The sequence below is a fragment of the Dermacentor variabilis genome, chromosome 11 (assembly GCF_050947875.1).
Source record: "Dermacentor variabilis isolate Ectoservices chromosome 11, ASM5094787v1, whole genome shotgun sequence".
NCBI lineage: Eukaryota > Metazoa > Arthropoda > Arachnida > Ixodida > Ixodidae > Dermacentor > Dermacentor variabilis.
This window is the reverse complement of record NC_134578.1, coordinates 3,347,387-3,367,553: the sequence shown is the minus strand read 5'-3', so window position 1 is coordinate 3,367,553 and position 20,167 is coordinate 3,347,387.

Below are 20,167 nucleotides of genomic sequence, written 5' to 3'. Positions count from 1 at the left end.
CAGACAGACAGACAGACAGACAGACAGACAGACAGACAGACAGACAGACAGACAGACAGACAGACAGACAGACAGACAGACAGACAGACAGACAGACAGACAGACAGACAGACAGACAGACAGACAGACAGACAGACAGACAGACAGACAGACAGACAGACAGACAGACAGACAGACAGACAGACAGACAGACAGACAGACAGACAGACAGACAGACAGACAGACAGACAGACAGACAGACAGACAGACAGACAGACAGACAGACAGACAGACAGACAGACAGACAGACAGACAGACAGACAGACAGACAGACAGACAGACAGACAGACAGACAGACAGACAGACAGACAGACAGACAGACAGACAGACAGACAGACAGACAGACAGACAGACAGACAGACAGACAGACAGACAGACAGACAGACAGACAGACAGACAGACAGACAGACAGACAGACAGACAGACAGACAGACAGACAGACAGACAGACAGACAGACAGACAGACAGACAGACAGACAGACAGACAGACAGACAGACAGACAGACAGACAGACAGACAGACAGACAGACAGACAGACAGACAGACAGACAGACAGACAGACAGACAGACAGACAGACAGACAGACAGACAGACAGACAGACAGACAGACAGACAGACAGACAGACAGACAGACAGACAGACAGACAGACAGACAGACAGACAGACAGACAGACAGACAGACAGACAGACAGACAGACAGACAGACAGACAGACAGACAGACAGACAGACAGACAGACAGACAGACAGACAGACAGACAGACAGACAGACAGACAGACAGACAGACAGACAGACAGACAGACAGACAGACAGACAGACAGACAGACAGACAGACAGACAGACAGACAGACAGACAGACAGACAGACAGACAGACAGACAGACAGACAGACAGACAGACAGACAGACAGACAGACAGACAGACAGACAGACAGACAGACAGACAGACAGACAGACAGACAGACAGACAGACAGACAGACAGACAGACAGACAGACAGACAGACAGACAGACAGACAGACAGACAGACAGACAGACAGACAGACAGACAGACAGACAGACAGACAGACAGACAGACAGACAGACAGACAGACAGACAGACAGACAGACAGACAGACAGACAGACAGACAGACAGACAGACAGACAGACAGACAGACAGACAGACAGACAGACAGACAGACAGACAGACAGACAGACAGACAGACAGACAGACAGACAGACAGACAGACAGACAGACAGACAGACAGACAGACAGACAGACAGACAGACAGACAGACAGACAGACAGACAGACAGACAGACAGACAGACAGACAGACAGACAGACAGACAGACAGACAGACAGACAGACAGACAGACAGACAGACAGACAGACAGACAGACAGACAGACAGACAGACAGACAGACAGCGAACTTTATTTGATCCTGAGGAGCTACTGCCAGCACCCCCTAACGGGAGGCCATTGTAGACGCTGGCCGCGCCCGCCTAGGGAAGAGAGCACCGTGATGCTCCGCTCTTTTTTGGGCCCTCTGGATAGCCGGGGCTTGCTTTCAGAGTACAGTGCTTCTGATGGCCTTCTCACATTCGGCCTCGCTGGAGAGAAGGCCGTTAGGCAACGCGGGACATCGCCAGAGCATGTGAGCCATAGAGCAAAAGGTTTTACTGCAGTTGGGACAACTACAGTTCACATCTGAGTATATCCTACTGAAGAATCCCCGAGACAGGAAAGGTCCCGTCTGCAACATTTTGTGAATAGCTCACTGACCTCTACTGAGCTTCGGGTGAGGAAGAGGATAAACTCTCCTGCCAAGTGCTGTAATGTTTAGTAATTTTATTAAATGTGAGAAGTGGATCGTTCTGCTGAGTGCCTTCCTGGCCCTCCGGAGCCTCCAGACCGTCGCGGTGCGTGAGTTTTCACTAACGGTCGTGGGTCAGCTCGTTGAGGTTTGGGAAGCCCCCGAGCCCGTTTGTCCCCATGTCTGCAGGGAACCACGTGATATTATAAGAACTGAGGCAAGCCCTTTTCTCTAGAATAGAGGCGTCCTCTTTAGCGAGGTTACCCGATTCTAAAGCTCTGATTGCGTCCTGCGAGTCGGTGTAAATCTAGGAACGCTCTCGGTCAGACAAGGTCAGCGCAACCGCAATTTTCTCTGCTATGCTCGGGCTGGCTGCTCTTACCGAGGTGGAAAAACGAAGCAACCCTCCCCCCCCCCCGCCCGTCTACAACCGACAACGCGAACATTATCCTGTTCCCGTACTGCGCTGCGTCGACAAAAACCGCGGAGTCTCTGCAAATCCTAACTTTCTTCGACATGGCTCGTGAACGGGCTTTACGCCTACCCTCGTTATGCTGTGGATGCACGTTTCGCGGGAAAGGCCTTACCAGGTAGGTCGCCCTGGTTTTCCGTGTCAATCTTATGCACCGGTCCTCCATTATCTATAGGAGCCAAGCCAACCACGTCAAGAATTCACCTGCCAGCCTTGGTCGAAGTCAGCCTGACTACCTCGGCAGTTAAGTGCGCCTCTATGATCTCGTCTATACTATTGTGCATCCCGAGTTGATCTAGCCTTTCGGAGCTCGTGGCAATGGGCAAGCCTAGCACTCTCTTGATGCTCTTGCGCATGAGTGTATTTAACTTGATCTTTTCCGTCTTGGTCCACACTAGAGCTGACGCCACATAGTTAATATGGCTCATGAGAAACGCGTGGTACATCCGAAGGAGGTTGTCCTCACGTAGCCCTTTCTTTCGGTCGTACACCCTAGCGATTAACCGCAGCATATTCTCCATCGTGGCTGTAACGTGGGAATTGTTCTGGCATTACAGCCCCTCGCGTCTATGAGCAGGTCTAAGATCATAAGTGAGTCGACTGTAGAAATTTCCTGCCCATTATTCACACAGGTAGCTGGTTGAGGAGTGTCAGACCGCTAATGCCCTGCCTTGCAGCTCTGTGAAGACAAGCGTGTTTTAACGCATTATGGTTATGCAACACCTGGTTCTGCATTTTCTTTTCCTTCACTCGAAATTCTTTTGCGACCTGTATTCTTCGTTTTTCCGTGACCCGAAAAAAAAGGGGGGGGGGGATGACGTAAATCGCTGTTTCTTACTCATGCACTTCACCGCTTGTGCTGACATTTGCGTAGTGGCAGCGATCTTAATGTCAGGTCAAAAACGCGCAATTCCAGCAGCAGTGAGAGTTAGAGGGCTCCTCACCAACCCCTTTGGGAAATGTTGGTTATATGTACTCTTGAAGTAGTAAACTGCCTCCTAAGAAACATTTTATCTCAATATTTCTTCCAATTTCTTCATTATTAGGGAAGACAGCAGAAATTGAAATGTCGCTTCGCCATGCTACCAGTAAGCGAACTTCACTGTCAACAAGAGCCATAGTCTCCATTTCCCGCAAATTGCGTTCGCGTACATTATTCTTTCCCTCCCTTCTTCCATAGCGAATCCAAGGGACAAGAGCACGTTCACATTACAAGTGATCTACGCACCCAGCCTGCCTGTTCGTAATGTCCAAACCTGGCGAGGGACCCTTTAAGCGACAGCCATACATCGCGATCACTTACTACCTCGCGACGCCACGCACACACACCCCTTGGAAAAACGAAGCTCAAATGGGCTCGTAGAAAATATATTATAGGGAATTATTCAGTGGTAACTGAGGACTGGTTGCCTTCGTCGAGTTCCGAGGCCGCGCACCCTCGTTAAATATAAATGCGGAAATATAATTTCACTATTTCTTTAAATTAGTCTGCCGTGCATAGTAGACTGCTCTCTTGAAGCCGTCTTTGCACCTGTTCGGCGAGAAAATGTTTTTAAGCAGTGCCAACAAAGGCCAAACTTTATTTTGTAGCTCAGTCGGTGAAGCATAGTGTCGCGTAATGCGGTTAGCATCTGGCACGCAGACAATCGCCATTCATATTTCCTTTTATTAAAGATCACTATAGGCAGCCATTAGTCGCTCCTTCTGAGTCCCTTTTTGCTAACTGCATACGTGACTTACCATGGTTCCGAGTACGAATCCTAACCGGTGCGCCTATTGCCTAGGCAAGCTTTTTGCGTCAGCTTTGAGCCAAGGGCTTCCATCAGTATACTACCGGATATGTATGTATGTATGTATGTATGTATGTATGTATGTATGTATGTATGTATGTATGTATGTATGTATGTATGTATGTATGTATGTATGTAATTATGTATGTATGTATGCATGCATGCATGCATGCATGTATGTATGTATGTATGTATGTATGTATGTATGTATGTATGTATGTATGTATGTATGTATGTATGTATGTAGGTATGTATGCATGCATGCATGTATGTATGTATGTATGTATGTATGTATGTATGTATGTATGTATGTATGTATGTATGTATGTATGTATGTATTCCCCACTGGTGGCCAGCTTCAACCTAACCAAAGCCATAACGTAACCTACCGTTGCAACTTCAGCGCCGCGCTCTATGGCCATTGGCATCCGCAGATTCCTTCTGGAGCGGTGTGAACCGGACGCTGTTAAGCGCTGCGAAGCACCCGCCCCCTAGCCGTAGCGGCATGCACCTGATGTACGCGCTCTACGACAGCTGCTACCGATTCATGACTACTCGGAGGCCGGTGCCGGACCGGGTGCGCTCGGTTTTCGAGAAGACCAACGCGGCACGCTGGGTCACGGGAGTGAGCTACGCTGAACTCATCAGGCAGATGATACACCTGGCACTGAGCCGTGGAATCATCACGGTCTTCGAGCTGAAGTTCACTAAGGTACGCCTTGAGCAAATGAGGTCCATTCGGGAATGTGGTGCCCCTAGAATTATTTTACTGAGTGAAAGAAATCTTAACAATGACATAAATAAGGAATATTAAAGACAGAGGGAAATATCAGGAATTTTCATGTTATACAAAAGTAGCAGAAGAAGTTCATGTTGAGCTGCACCCTTTGTACCGAAAACAGCCCCATCAGGATAAGTTTCATAGCACAAATTTAGGTTATGTGTGTAACAAGGAATTGGGTTACAGGAATTTACTTTATGGGAAAACCCGCAGAAGAAGATGAAGTAACATTCCATCCTATAGTTACAACATGGTTTACTCGAGAAACTTGCGACACCTCTATACGCAATGCGTCCTCACTACAAGCGTTCCAGAGGCTCGGAACCATGTCAATATAATAGTACATAATTAGGGAGAAGACAAAAATTGAAGAATTATGGGCCAATTAGGTTTCGTTCGGTGTTGTACAAAATATTTGTGAACGTAATTTCGAATAGAATAAGGGCAACACTTGACTTCTGTCAATCCAGAGAACAGAGAGAGACACTGAATCAGAGGTTCAAGAATCTGTGACGCGAGGATCATTCGTACGAGCAAATTCGGGGCAATCCTGAAACTGAGCTCATCATTGGCGAAGGTGGCCGACCAATGGCAAGAAACACATAACAACGAAAAGCGTTGTGAATTCGGAACATAGTCCTTTCGAACCATCCAGTTTATTTGACAGTGATTTGTCAATTGGTTGGTGAACAGGTTGGCGACTCTGATCTCCTGCACATTAGCAAGGGCAGCTCCCTGCGGTATAAAGCGACGCCAGTGACGAACGAGCGTATCTACCACGACTACATTAAGGAAGTGCTCCAGGTAGGCCACTGCACCCCTCCACTTCCTGCGCAGACAGTATGCCTATTGACGTGGACGCGATTGTTTGTGTAATCGATGCACGGGTTTCTCGTGACGGCTATTTCACTGCCTTATTGCGACTTGTAACGCTACGCTAAGCTATGTGCTGCTAAACTGCACCAAACGCGCGGCTAAAGGTTTATGTGTGCTTAATGTCTGACTGAGTTAAGGAATTTAAGTCGCCAACGCAACATGCGGCTATGAGAGACGCCGTAGAAGAGGGTGCCGGATTAATTCCATCTGCATGCAGTACGGTCATCACGATGTACAAGTAAGACGCAACGGCTAACTGAAACGCTTTCTTGGTTTTCGCTAGTGCTGCGTTGTGTGACATCGCCATGACTTACACAGGGGCTTGGTTTGGGGCCTATGCCACCTTCGGCGACCAGATATTTCAGATATTTTACACCCTGCTCCTATCGGAATTAGAAATGTTGGCTTTCATTTCATCTTTCGGTAGCCAACATCATCCTGTTTGTGATTGATAAATGTCCTGAAGTAATACTTCATCAGTCTTTGCTGAATTTGGTGTTGTCTATTACACCGCTTTTTCAGCCTCTCGAAGTTGTGCGTGCGATGAGCTGCACCTACGGTGTTTCTTTTTTTTTTTTCTCGAGCGCAGGTGATCGGCTACAAGTCGCACCTGGAGGGCAGCTTTAGCTACGTGGACACCATCGACCGCAGCGTGGAGGTCAATTTCGCGAAGCCGTCACGAACAAAATCGGCCAACTTCACAGAACTGGGCACGCTGGACCATAGGGCGTCCGCGCAGACCTGGCTAGAACGCATCAACAGCGACGTGGTACAGCGCCATTGGCAGAAGGAGGAATCCGAGATCCTCGTCACGGGCTTCGAACAGATCAAGTGAGGGCTGATGCCAAAGAAGCACGCGGCGCTGATAAACGGCGCGCACAGTTATCGTGGTATATTTGCCCATCACAACAGCTGCTCGTGTCAAACTCGCAAAGGGTACATCACAGCCTCACAAGATCAGAACTTAATATAAATATATAATATAAATAAGGAATCCCCAATCGGAAAAAGAGTGCAGGATCGATCTTGGGTGAATTGACGATGCTCACTCTAACTGCAAAAGCTAAACGAAGTAAACACTAAAAATGTGGACATTTGTTGTCGCTCATACCGTCCATACAAAATTCCTATTGCTCGATATAAAGCCTACAGGCCGTACATAAATTCAGCGGTGCTGATAGTTGTCCGTGTCAGAATTGTCCCTTTTCGCGCCGCAGTTGGTTCTAGAGAAACGAGATGGCGATTTCGGCGGCGCGCTGCACGTCGCCTCAGCGACAGCGCACGAATACAAAACCATAGCCGCTGTGGTTGCTCTGTGGCTATGGTGTTGGGCTGCTGAGAACGGGGTCGCGGGATCGAATCCCGGTCACGGCGGCTGCATTTCGATGGGGGCGGAATGCGAAAACACTCGTGTACTTAGATCTAGGTCACGTTAAAGAACACCAGGTGGTGGTGTGCCTCATAATCAGAAAGTGGTTTGGACGCGTAAAACACCATAACAAAAAAAAAAACGAAACCATTAGCGCTTCCATTTTGCTTCTGTGCGATCAGCTGTCGGAAATGCAACTGAGTTTTCGATAACGCATTGTGTTCCAATCATGCCGGATTGAATCGTATGAATTGAAGGCGTGTGCAGTAGTTGGCTGCAAAAATACTGACTGGCATAGATCACAAAGCACTTTTAACTAGACAGCAGAATATACAGCACACCTCACGATAAGCTCAGCAGGCCTCAAGCTCTCACGTTCAGAATGCTCCAAACAAACACGTACCCCACGCAGAACAGACTACATCACTACACGTCTGACCTATACAAAACATCATATTGAGAAAATTGCCATAGCACACTAGACGTACATCACTTGCTCTGGTCGTGCGGTCGGACCCACGCAAACAAGGATCAAGACTCCGCCAGGCTGCAAGAAGCATTACGCAGCACTGACCTGGCGGAGCAGCTCCGTGCCGTCCAGCGAGCCTACGATGCGGCCAGGCAGTTACAACTCTCGGTCCCAACGTGGGAGTAGCCCGCTCTATGGGACCTTGCGCCCCGTAGCTCGCAGGACTTTTCATTAAAGTTATTCCATCCATCCATTATGGAATGAAATGAATCTGTTTAGCCAATTTCGCGGAACGTTGCTGCAACTACCCATACGTGTTACCGGCACTTCGAGATGTACGGCTTGCTTCGAGGATACAGAAACTTGCCCGTCTGCCAGCGTTCTATCGCTGGCCTCTAAAGAACTGCTTCAGCCCGGGAACGTCGGTAAGAGTGAGTATCGCTCGTTAAACAATGACAGAGGTTGTAGCGCCACTTCCTGTCATAGTACGTTTCGACCACAGTATCTGCACACATCTACTGCAACTTGCACGAAAATCTTAAGCCCATTCTATCGCCAACGTGTCAATAAGTGAATGGGCGCACACTTGAATATATGCGCGCCACATACGCACAATAAATGACGCACTACACAGACAGCGCACGAATGGCCGAAGCTGAATGTTTAAAAAATTAAATTATGGGGTTTTACGTGCCAAAACCACTTTCTGATAATGAGGCACGCCGTAGTAGAGAGCTGCGGAAATTTCGACCACCTGGGGTTCTTTACCGTGCACCTAAATCTAAGTACACGAGTGTTTTCGCATTTCGCCCCCGTCGAAATGCCGACGCCGTGGCCGGGATTCGATCCCGCGACCTCGTGCTCAGCAGCCCAACACCATAGCCACTGAGGAACCACGGCGGGTGTGAATGTTTCGTGACGGTCCACAAGAGTACTCGAGTTACTGGCGACAATACATCTTTGCTACAAGGTGTTACCATTGTAATGAAGAACAAGAGCACAAGAATAAGGCCAGCCAGATCGTCTCTTCCATGCCTGCTGTGCCACCAGTGGACCAGCCGGATCGCCAGTGCTTAGCATGAGTGTGAGCCGTTCGGGCAACCAGCTGTTCCTCTGCGTCACCTGCGTTCTCGGTTACGAACAGACGTTACCCTCGGAGCTGTTCAGTACACCCATTAAGGGTGTACTTAATGGAAGGTGCGGGATATTCAAGAACATCTACACCCTCGAACTCCGGTGTCGGACTCTGCCACCCGTCATGCCTGAACCTCCCCAGTCGACGTCGCCGACACCCCCTCCCCCACCTTGCCTGCTCTGGCGCTGTCCCGCAGCGCCACCCGGCGGTTTTCAGCGGTACGGACGAACAGGAGGACGTCAATGACCGGTTGTCTACGTACGAACGGGTGAGCTTGCACAATCGATGGTATGATACCGCCAAGTTAAATGCCGTCATATTCTACCATGCGGGAGTGGCTCACCTGTGGTTTAAAAATCACGAAGCCGACTTTCAGTCCTGGTCCGCATTCAAGACCAGTTTCGCTGCAGTTTTCGGTCGCCCTGCCGTTCACAAATTGCGTGCCGAGCAGCGGTTACGAGAACGAGCGTAACAACCGGGTGAAATATTCACCTGTTATATCGAAGAGGTTCTCGAACCCATGCAAACGTGTGGATGCCTCTATGCCCGAAAATGAAGAATTGAAGCACATATTGAAGGCCATCGCCAATGACATTTTCCACATGTTGATCGCCAAGAGTCCGCGCACCGTAGCAGAGCTCATAAACTTGTGCCAAAGCTACGACGAGTTGAGGAGGCAGCGCGAGTTGACCAGGCGCCCCTCAGTGGCTGACGAGGCCCTCTCTTCCATGACAGCCTTCTCTGATCGCTCCCCCTTGCTCACACAAATCCAAGCTTTCGTACGGGAGGAAGCTGCACGTCAGCTTTCTCTGCTATCCTTTGCTGAGCTACCCCAACAGCAGCCGCTGCCGCAACAGCATCCTACACAGCTCGCTCCTACGCTCCGGCGGGTTATCGAAGACCAATTTGCTGAGGCTCTACCAATGCAGCATCAGCATTACCCTGTCACCGCGCCACTTACTAACGCATCCGTTGCCGCGCAGCCTCCTCGTCAACCACTCGTTGTGCTACATCCTCGGCCGCTACCACCCGTTCATCATCCCGTTCATCGAGCTGCTCCTGCCTTTACTAATCCTTGGCGCACGCAAGACAACAGGCCCATATGTTATGCCTGCGGTATTCCCGGCCATGTTGCACGACTCTGCCGCCGCCGCATGCTGCACTCTGATGAGTTTGTGCAGTCAGTCGCCTCCCTACGCGGACGTGCAGCCTTTCCATGACACTTATTTTAATCGGCAGTCGAACAGGCCACCAGCCGAGTGCCCGGTCCTTACACGTCGTTCATCTTCCCCACGTCGCCGCTCGTTGTCCCCCATGTGTCGGCGCCCTTCACCCACGCAAGAGGAAAACTAAGCGCCGCAGTTCAGGAGGCAGGAACTGCGTCGCCATCGATCTGTACAAGTCCTCCATTGTCACCTTCGAACGTTGTCAACCTTACTGTTGACGGCGTCCCTACCGTTGCGCTAATTGATACTGGAGCAGCCGTGCCTGTCCTAAACGAACGCCTCTCTCGCGCGTTACGAAAAGTTACGACGCCACTTTCTGGGTTTTCTCTTCGCACAGCAAGCGCCCAGCCAGTTCAGCCTTCAGCAGCATGCACAGCTAGAGTTGTTATTCAGGCCGTTCTCTATATTGTGGAGTTTGTGGTTCTGCAGTCATGTTCTCACGACGTGATACCTGGGTGGGAGTTTCTTTCGCGAAATAAAACCGACATCAATTGTGCACGTGCTGAAGACAAATTATCGCCTTTGTGTGACGTGCCCCTCGTCGGCGCCACTTCTCTTCCCGCTAAGTTAATTCTTCGAGAAGACATCGCCATACCGCCGTACTCATCTGCCGTTGTTCCCGTCTTCTGTGGCACTGTCTGTGAAGGTGCTGTCCTGTTCACTTCTTCGGAACTCTTCATAACCCGCAAAGATGTTCCCCTCCCTTTCGCCACGCTTGACATATCAGCCGGTTTCAGCTCCATCGGTGCCTGTAATCCGCTTCCTACAGCCCTGAAGGCTCCTTGCGGCGAAGCACTTGGCCGTGTTCAGCCTCTTGATGACATGTTTATAATCGACGTGCCGGATGTTTCGTATGCAGAGCTCACTAACTTCTGTGCACTTTCCACTTCTGCTCCGCCATCACCTGACTTATTCACATCTTTCATTGTCGATGACCTTACTTCCGAGCAGCGCTCTCAGCTTCTTCACCTGCTTGCCTAGTTCTGTTCTTCTTTTGATGTCGCTCAGCCTACTCTGGGTTGCACGTCAACCGTCAGCCACCACGTCGACACTGGCTCCAACGCGCCATTGCGGCAGCGCCCGTACCGCGTATCCGCCAAGGAGCGTCAGATGATCAGTGAGCACGTGGACGACATGCTTCAGCGCGGCGTCATTCGACCTTCCAACAGCCCGTGGGCATCACCGGTGGTTCTCGTCACAAAAAAAGATGGCTCCATTCGCTTCTGCGTCGCTTATCGCCGTCTTAAGATAACGCGAAAAGATGTCTACCTTCTACCGCGCATTGACGACGCTCTGGACAGCTTGCAAGGCGCTAAATTCTTCTCTTCGTTGGATTTACCCTCGGGCTACTGGCAGGTGCCGATGTCAGCAGTTGATCGCCCTAAAGCTGCATTCATTACTCCAGATGGTTTATACGAATTTAATGTGACGCCATTTGGCCTATAAAATGCGCCAACTACGTTTGAACGAATGATAGACAATATCTTGCGCGGCCTATTATGGAGCACGTGTTTGTGCTACCTCGAAAACATCGTTGTGTTCGCCCCTGATTTCAGCAAGCATCATCTTCGCCTTAGGCAAGTGTTGACGTCCTTGACCAACGCAGGCCTGCAACTGAACCTGAAAAAGTGCCAGTTCGCCGCGCGCAAGCTCATGATATAAGGTCACGTCGTATCACAAGACGGCATTTGCCCCGACCCATCAAAACTTCGCGCTGTGGCAAAATTTCCGAAACCTAAAACACTCAAAGAACTCCGCGCCTTCATCGGCGTCTGTTCTTACTTCAGACGCTTTGTTCGCAATTTTGCCTCGATAACATCACCTCTGACACAGCTCTTAAGTGGCGCCAACGACCTATCCTCCTGGCCACCTGCATGTGACACCGCGTTCGTGACCTTACGCCGTCTCTTGACGTCTCCGCCTATACTGCGACACTACGACCCAACCGCCCCAACTGAAGTGCATACCGATGCCAGCGGTATTGGCCTTGACGCTGTCCTTGAGCAGCGCAAGTCTGGCTACTCCGAGTGTATCGTAATCTGTATCTAATCTGCTCAGCATGCAGCGCGCTCTGTGTTCATGGCACGATACGCCCCCATGTGATAAGGGCGTTACCCGCCTGTTCACAACGTGTATAAAACCAGTGCTGAATAAACGCTGGGCTCACTTTTGCCCAGCAAGTGACACACGACGTGTCGTCGTCTGCTCCACTCTATGCATGGTGTCAGAAGTGGGATCGCATGGCAATGCACTTCCTGCACGACGCGTGAAGACCAGCGATCCTGTGGCGGAAAATGGATTTCCTCAAAGCACCGGAGCCGCTCCTTACAACAGGCGACCTGCGCAAAAACTGGCAGCTCTTCAAACAAAGGTTTGAAATTTTCCTCACGGCGTCAGAGGTCGCAGAAAAGCCTCGGACTGAGTCCAAGAAGACAGCGTTGCTTTTGAGCGTCGCGGGCGCAGAGGCCATTGAAGTCTTTAACACCTTCACGTTTGCAGCAGGCGAGAAGAACGACGACTATGCCACAGTGGTGAAAAAATTTGATGAGTATTGCATTGCACAGACCAATGAGGTTCACGAGAGGTATATGTTCAGGAGAAGAATCCAAGCTGCTGGCGAACCAGTGGAGCATTTCTTACGAGACCTGAAGAATCAAGCACGTGCTTGCAACTTTGGAGCTTTGGCGGAATCGATGGTCAGGGACCAAATTGTGTTCGGGATAAATGACGACACGGTACGTGAAAAGCTCCTCAGGGACAACAACTTGACCCTGCAGAAGGCAGAACAAGCCTGTAAAGCAGCTGAAGCATCAGCAACTCATAAGGAAATGTGGAACCAGGAACACCAAGTGCATCCTATCAGCAGGACTAGCACGAGCCGCGAAAACCGAGAACAGACACGTTATGACTGCCGAAACTGAGGCGGAAAACACTCCCCAAGAAGGTGCCCTGCTTTTGGAAAAACGTGCCGGAGATGTCAGCGGAAAAACCACTTTGCCAGATGTTGTAAAGCGACGGCAGTTGTTGGCGAGTTGCAAAGCGGCCAAGACGATTTCGAGATTCTCGACGTATCCGCAAAGAATGTGTCCAGCAAGCATGACTGGACGGTGGAAGTCCAAATCAAGAACGTGGCAGTTCAGTTAAAGGTTGACACGGGATCGCAGGCAAATTTGTTGCCTTATGGATTATACGCCAAAATGAACCCACAGCCGCCCCTGTACCCCAGCAGCGCGATTTTACGCTCCTACGGCGGAGATGTAATCAAACACATTGGCGTCATGCGGGCCGAAGTCTCTTTAAATGGTTGCATTGCCATGCTGAGCTTTTTCGTGGCACGAAAGGGGCGCCAAGCAATCCTAGGACTTGAGGCGAGTGAACGCCTGGGACTGATTTCACGCGTGAACAGCGTGTCGCAAAACAGCTCTGAAGAAGTGGTTGCCAGCTTTCGTCACCTTTTCACTGGCACCGGCTGCGTCAAACGAGTATACCACATGGTGCTTCGCAAGGACGCCACGCCAGTGGTTCAGAGACCTCGTCGAGTGCCACTGGCTTTAGAGGAGCCACTTCGGGAGGAGTTGTCACGTATGGAACAAGCCGGAATAATTGCAAAAGTCACTGAGCCAACAGACTGGGTGAGTCCCCTTGTTATCGTACGAAAGAAAGACTGGAAGCTGCGAGTCTGCATGGACCCCAGGAAAATAAATGAGTGCCTCAAGCGCGAGCACTACGCGATGCCGAGGCGGGAAGACATAGAGGCCGAGCTGGCCGGCGCAAGAGTATTCACTCGCCTAGATGCAAACGCAGGGTTTCACCAAATTCCCTTAGATGACGAGACGTCTAGGATATGCACTTTTGCGACACCCTTCGGCCGCTATCGATTTTTGCGACTGCCTTTCGGAATATCATCAGCGTCCGAAGTATTTCAGCAAACCCTAAGTGAAATTTTTGACGCGCTTCCTGGCGTTAGAGTGTATGTCGATGACATACTCGTGTGGGGCAATTCCCAACAAGAGCACGACCAACGTCTAAGATCAGCGCTAGAAGCGGCAGAACGTGCGGGCCTTACGTTCAATCCAGCAAAGTGCGAGTTTGGCGTTCAACAAATTGAATTCCTGGGCGACGTAATAAACGAAGAAGGAATCCGTCCAAATGCATCCCATGTTGAGTGCATGTTGCAGATGGCACCCCCTAGTGATAAACTAGCAGTTCAACGCATGCTGGGTGTCGTGAACTATTTTGGAAAGTTTTTGCCAACACTAGCAGAAAGGACAACGCTTCTCAGAAGCTTGCTAAAAAAAGACACTGTTTTCGAATGGTCGGCAAATCACGAAAAAGAGTGGAGAGCGCTGTGCGACAGCCTTAGCAAGCAGCCCTTGCTATCAGTTTTTGACCCTGAAAAAGAAACCAGGTTATCATGCGATGCGTCACAAAACGGAATCGGTGCTGCCTTGCTGCAGTATCACAACGGTGCATGGAAACCGGTTGCGTACGCCTCCAGAGTGCTTACTGATACGCAGCAACGCTATTCACAAATTGAAAAGGAAGCAATGGCCATAGTTTTCGGCTGCGAGAAATTTCACCATTTCATGTATGGGCGGAAGGTTGTCGTTGAGACTGACCATCGTCCGTTGATCTCCATATCACAGAAGGCGATCGGTGACATGCCGCCAAGACTGCAGCGATTTTTTTTACGTCTGCTACGCTATGACATTTTAATGCATTATGTTCCAGGAAAACAGCTCCTACTGGCGGACATGCTGTCCAGGGCTTCCGTTAAGGGCGCAGCAGATAACGCAGACAACAACAACGACGACGTCGAAGTGCACGCAGTAAGTGTGGTTGATTCTCTTGTCAGCGAAACCATGTGGAAAGAACTGGCTTCCGAGACACGAAAGGACACGCAGCTCGCCGCTCTGCTAAAGCACCTGGAGAACGGGCAACCAATTGAAGGACCGTTCAAGCCTTTTGCCGCTGAGCTATCGGAAGTAAAAGGGGTTCTCTTGAAAGGCTGTAAGATTGTCATTCCGGCCAGTATGAGTGGCGATATGTTGGCCAGAACTCATCAAGGCCACATGGGAATTAACAAGTGCAAAGAAAGGGCACGGCGCCTGGTGTTCTGGCCAGGAATGAACACTGATATCGAGACGTTTGCACAGGCATGTTCTGTATGTAAAACGTACGCTTACAAGTTGCCGCAAGAGCCTTTGATTATGCGTCCGGTTCCAGACCAACCATGGTAACGCGTCGGCATGGACATTTTTAGCCACGCAGGTCGGTCCTACTTGTGTGTTTATGATGCCCTATCGAATTTTCCCGAAGTCCAACAGCTCGTAGACACTTCAGCAAAAACTACTGTAGATGCAGCAAGTGCCATATTTTACAGATATGGCATACCTGTAGAGGTATGCACTGATAACGGGCCTCAATTTTCCAGTAGAGATTTTGCCATGTTCTCAAAAGTGTACGATTTCAAACACGTGACCTCAAGCCCGTATTTTCCCCGCTCCAACGGACTCGCCGAAAAGGGGGTACAAGTAGTCAAGAGAATCTTGAAGAAAACAACTGAAGCTAAACAAGACTTTTGGCTTGGTCTTCTCGCTTACAGGTCAACTCCACTGGAATGCGGCTGGTCACCAGCCGAAATATTACAGGGACGCTCGCTGCGAACAACTCTACCAACCGTTCAGGTCGGACAAAGCCGGCGGGTTGACAAACGCCAGCAAACAGACTACTCAAGAGGGCCACTCGCACCGCTCAACAACGGCGAAACGGTCAGAATAAAAGACAGCTCATCATGGAGAAGAAAGGCTCGGGTTCTTCAGTCGTCTGGTCAACCAAGGTCATACGTTGTCATGACTGAAGACGGGCAACTCTTGCGACGCAACCGCGAGCATCTGCTGCCAACCAGAGAATCTTTTCGCCTTAGCGGTCCTCCTCACGACGACGAAGGTGTTTTTCAAGAATACGCTGCCCCTGCCAGCACACAACACGACCCAGAGGCGGCGCAAAACCCAAACAGCACAGCGAGCATTGTGCCGACAGTTCCGCAACAAGCAGCTGCTCCAAGGACTACAAGACAACGCAGACCACCTCGGCGCTTAATGTATGACGCGAACTTTCAACAAGTGCCGTGACTGTATTCAGTGCTCTGATCTTTGCTGTAGTTTTGGATGTGCAGTGATTCTTTAACTTTCTTTTTGTTCTCCCGAGCTAAAAGCGCTCCTTGTCCTAAGTTTTTTTTTTTTTTTTCGTTACGAAGGGGGATGTATCGTAATCTGTATCTAATCTGCTCAGCATGCAGCGCGCTCTGTGTTCATGGCACGATACGCCCCCATGTGATAAGGGCGTTACCCGCCTGTTCACAACGTGTATAAAACCAGTGCTGAATAAACGCTGGGCTCACTTTTGCCCAGCAAGTGACACACGACGTGTCGTCGTCTGCTCCACTCGATGCACCGAGTACGTCGTTGCTTACGCGAGTCGTGCGCTGACCAAAAGCGGAACGCAATTACAGCGTTACAGAAAAAGAATGCCTGGCCATCGTTTGGGCACTCCGGAAGTTTCGTTCTTATTTATACGGCAGGCCTTTCAATGTGGTTACTGACCATCACGCCCTTTGTTGGTTATCCTCTTTAATAGACCCGTCTGGACGCCTTGCCCGCTGGGCTCTGCGCATTCAAGAATTCGACATACACGTCATATAGCGCTCAGGTCGCAAGCACACTGACGCTGACGCTCTGTCCCGCTCTCCGCTGCCAGCCGACACGGCCTCCCTCTCCACCATTAAGTCGACCGGTATCGACCATGTCGACCATATCGACCATATCGATATGGTCGACCATATCGACCATGTCGACCGGTATCCTCGGTCGACATGGATACCTTCGCATCAGAACAGCGTAAGGATCCTTGGGTGGCTTCTCTTTTGGATCTCCTTTCTGGCTCGCCTGCATTTCCCATCTCCCGCTCCCTGCGTCGCCAGGCTGTCCATTTTGCTCTCTGGGATAACCTCTTGTATCGACGCAACTATTAGCCCGATGGTCGCAAGTGGCTCCTGGTTATCCCTAGGACTTTGCGTTCCGACATGTGTGCGTCTTTCCATACTAACCCACGATGTGCACACGCAGGCGCTTTAAAGACGTATGAGCGCCTGCGGCAACGTTACTATACTGGCGAGGAATGTTTACTTTTGTTCAAAAGTTTGTCCGCTCGTGCCCGCAATGCCAACGCCGCAAATCTCCGCCTCATCCCGCCCACGGTTTATTACAGCCGCTTCCGTGCCCTGCTCGTGCCTTCGACCGTGTGGGAATTGACCTGTACGGACCGCTACCGCTAACACCCGCTGGAAAACGATGGATTATTGTCGCAGTTGATCACCTTACACGCTATGCTGAAACCGCTGCTCTACCTGCAGCGGCCGCCAGTGACGTTGCATCCTCTCTGCACCATCGTTTCATCCTTCGTCATGGCCCGCCTCGGGAGCGGCTGAGTGATAGAGGCCGTGTGTTTCTGTCGCAGGTGGTTGAAGCTCTGCTTGCTCAATGCCGCGTTGTTCACCGGACCACCACGGCGTGCCATCCTCCAACTAACGGGCTTACAGACCGTTTCAATCGCACCCTTGGTGATATGCTCGCCATGTACGTTTTATCGGGTCATACAAACTGGGACATCATCCTCCCATTTGTCGCGTACGCATATAATACGGCTACACAAAGTACTACAGGATTTTCTCCATACTTTCTTCTCTACGGTCGCGATCCTTCCCATACCATCGATACGGTTTTGCCTTATACACCAGACACGTCAGAGTGTGGTCCCGTTTCAGCCGTCACCCGATACGCCGAGGAATGCCGTCAATTAGCCCGAAAGTTCACCGCCGCCGACCGACAACGACAACAAGCCAATCGTGATGGCGACGCTACGAATCCGAACTTCGCTCCCGGCACACTTGTCTTGTTGTCCTTGCCTTCTACTACCCCTGGACTTTCGACAAAACTTCTCTCGCAGTATGATGGACCATACCGCATCGTCGAACGCACTTCTCCGGTCAACTATGCCATAGAGCTGCTTACATCGGCATCCGACAAGCACCGCCGTGGACGGGATGTTGTTCACGTTCGCCACCTGAAACAATTCTATGACCCGCTCGTCTCCACGTCGTAAGTCACCAGGATGGCTCCGCTTTTGCACCGGGGGTAACTGCAATGTAGAAGAGCACAAGAACAAGGCCAGCCAGATCGTTTCTTCCATGCCTGCTGTGCAACCAGTGGGCCAGCCTGATCGCCAGTGCTTAGCACGAGTGTGAGCCGTTCGGGCAACCAGCTGTTCCTGCTCTGCGTGACCTTCCTTCTCGGTTACGAACAGACGTTACCCTCGGGACTGTTCAGTACACACATTACACAATGTACAAAACGGCTACGTTTCATGCCTTGCACGCAGAACAAATCCATCGAAACTGAGCACGCCCTCGAGCGATTAGGCAGAAATAATCAGATAGTGACCGCACCAAGGGAATTTACTGAGGTAGTAATGTGACAAGCCGCTGCTTCAATATATTTGCCAAATAAGATCGAAGAGCAAAACACTAATCCTGATTCAATTCATGAGCGGAAAGTTTGGATAGCTTGGAATACATATTTAGCCTAACATTTAAAGCAAGCACCATGTGTACGCTGCTCGCGCCGTTTGAACATAGCTTGATCAGCTTTCAAAGCTGTGACCAAAACGTCGTGTGGTCCACCCAGTCACCGTATACGATATCTCGCGAAAAAGAGGTTTGCTAAGTCGCACCGGCGTCATACCCACCCCATTGTAAACGCGGAGGCAACGGAGGCAGTTCAGGTAAGCAATGGACCCGTCACCACGTGATCAAACGTGGCAGCGCCCGCGCGATCAGCGCGAAAAGGGTCAATACCCATTCAGGCGATGAAAAGAATTGCAGCGTGCAAGTAGCGCAGTAAGGAGACAACCAAGACACCCAGGTACGCAACTTACGTCCGACTTATTTTAACACGAACGTGTTTTATGCCGGGGTCCACCATCAACTTCCTGTAGCCGATGTGACGTCGGCGCGACCGCGTCACGTCCGTGCCATCCCTGCTCTCTTGAAAGGGATGGCACCGCCATCTAGGAATGTTGAAACGGAGTACTGCATCGTGACACTTTCGGGCGCCGACTGTGAACGCTCTGGTAGCCTCAACGCAGCGGAGGCTCCAACACTGTGCAGCCTGGTGTAGGCGGTGTAGGCCTCCTGCTGAGGTGATGACGCAGTCTTCGCACATGGTTTGTCTTCCGCGTCCGATTAGTCTTTGACTCCTAGTCGCTTACGGAGTGCAGCTTCGATGCTTACACGCCGCCAGTGCTTCGCTTACGATGCCACCACATAAGAAAAGAGCTGCGCTAAGCGGCGCAGAGAGGCAACGACGTCGACGGGTGAGCCTCGCTTTGGTCCTGCGAGAGATGCGCCGGCGTGAAGCACAACGCCTTCGTGGGTGAGCGGCGCACGCTGCCAAAACTCTGATACTCGCATTCCTGCAGCTGAGCGCACCGCAGCTCATCTGGCTCCCCAAGACACTACGGCGCCGGCCGAAAATGCTCGTACCTTCGCCGAAGCGACTGGACAGCAGGAAGGCGCACGCCAAGCAAATCCCGCTAGCCGACCCGCAAATCGTGCGCCTTTCGCGGCAGCGGACCGGGAGTTCACGAAGCGAACATGCGACAGCTTCTGTGGAGACACGCTTCACTTTTGTGTTCTACCCATTCCAATGAAAGAGAGATCGACCACATCTTTTTGTGCAATACATTCTATTAACTATATTAAAGCACTTTTCCTCAAGCAATTAATGCTCTTTGCCAATACTTCAGAAAGGCGAGTGACAATTAAATAAATGGAAGTGACTGAACTCGAGTTTTTGGATAGCCTCGCTTCCAAGGAAGTCGTAAAGACAGCACAGTGCCGCAGTGCAATGCAAGCAGAGTTCTACGAAGGCAAAGTTTTTGAGGCATTATGAAGGCGAACGGAATTCAAGGATTCATAAACAGCGTATATCTTGCCACTCTATCTTCTTTGTCCTTAGTTTTGAGCTACCGAAACTAACTACAAAACCATTCGAACTCGTCCCAGCTTTGTGTACTTTTGCAAAAAAAAAATTGAGGAACACATTAGCTATGTGTAAGTGTTTCGTCAATTCACTTACAAAAAAAAAAGTATTCATCCTA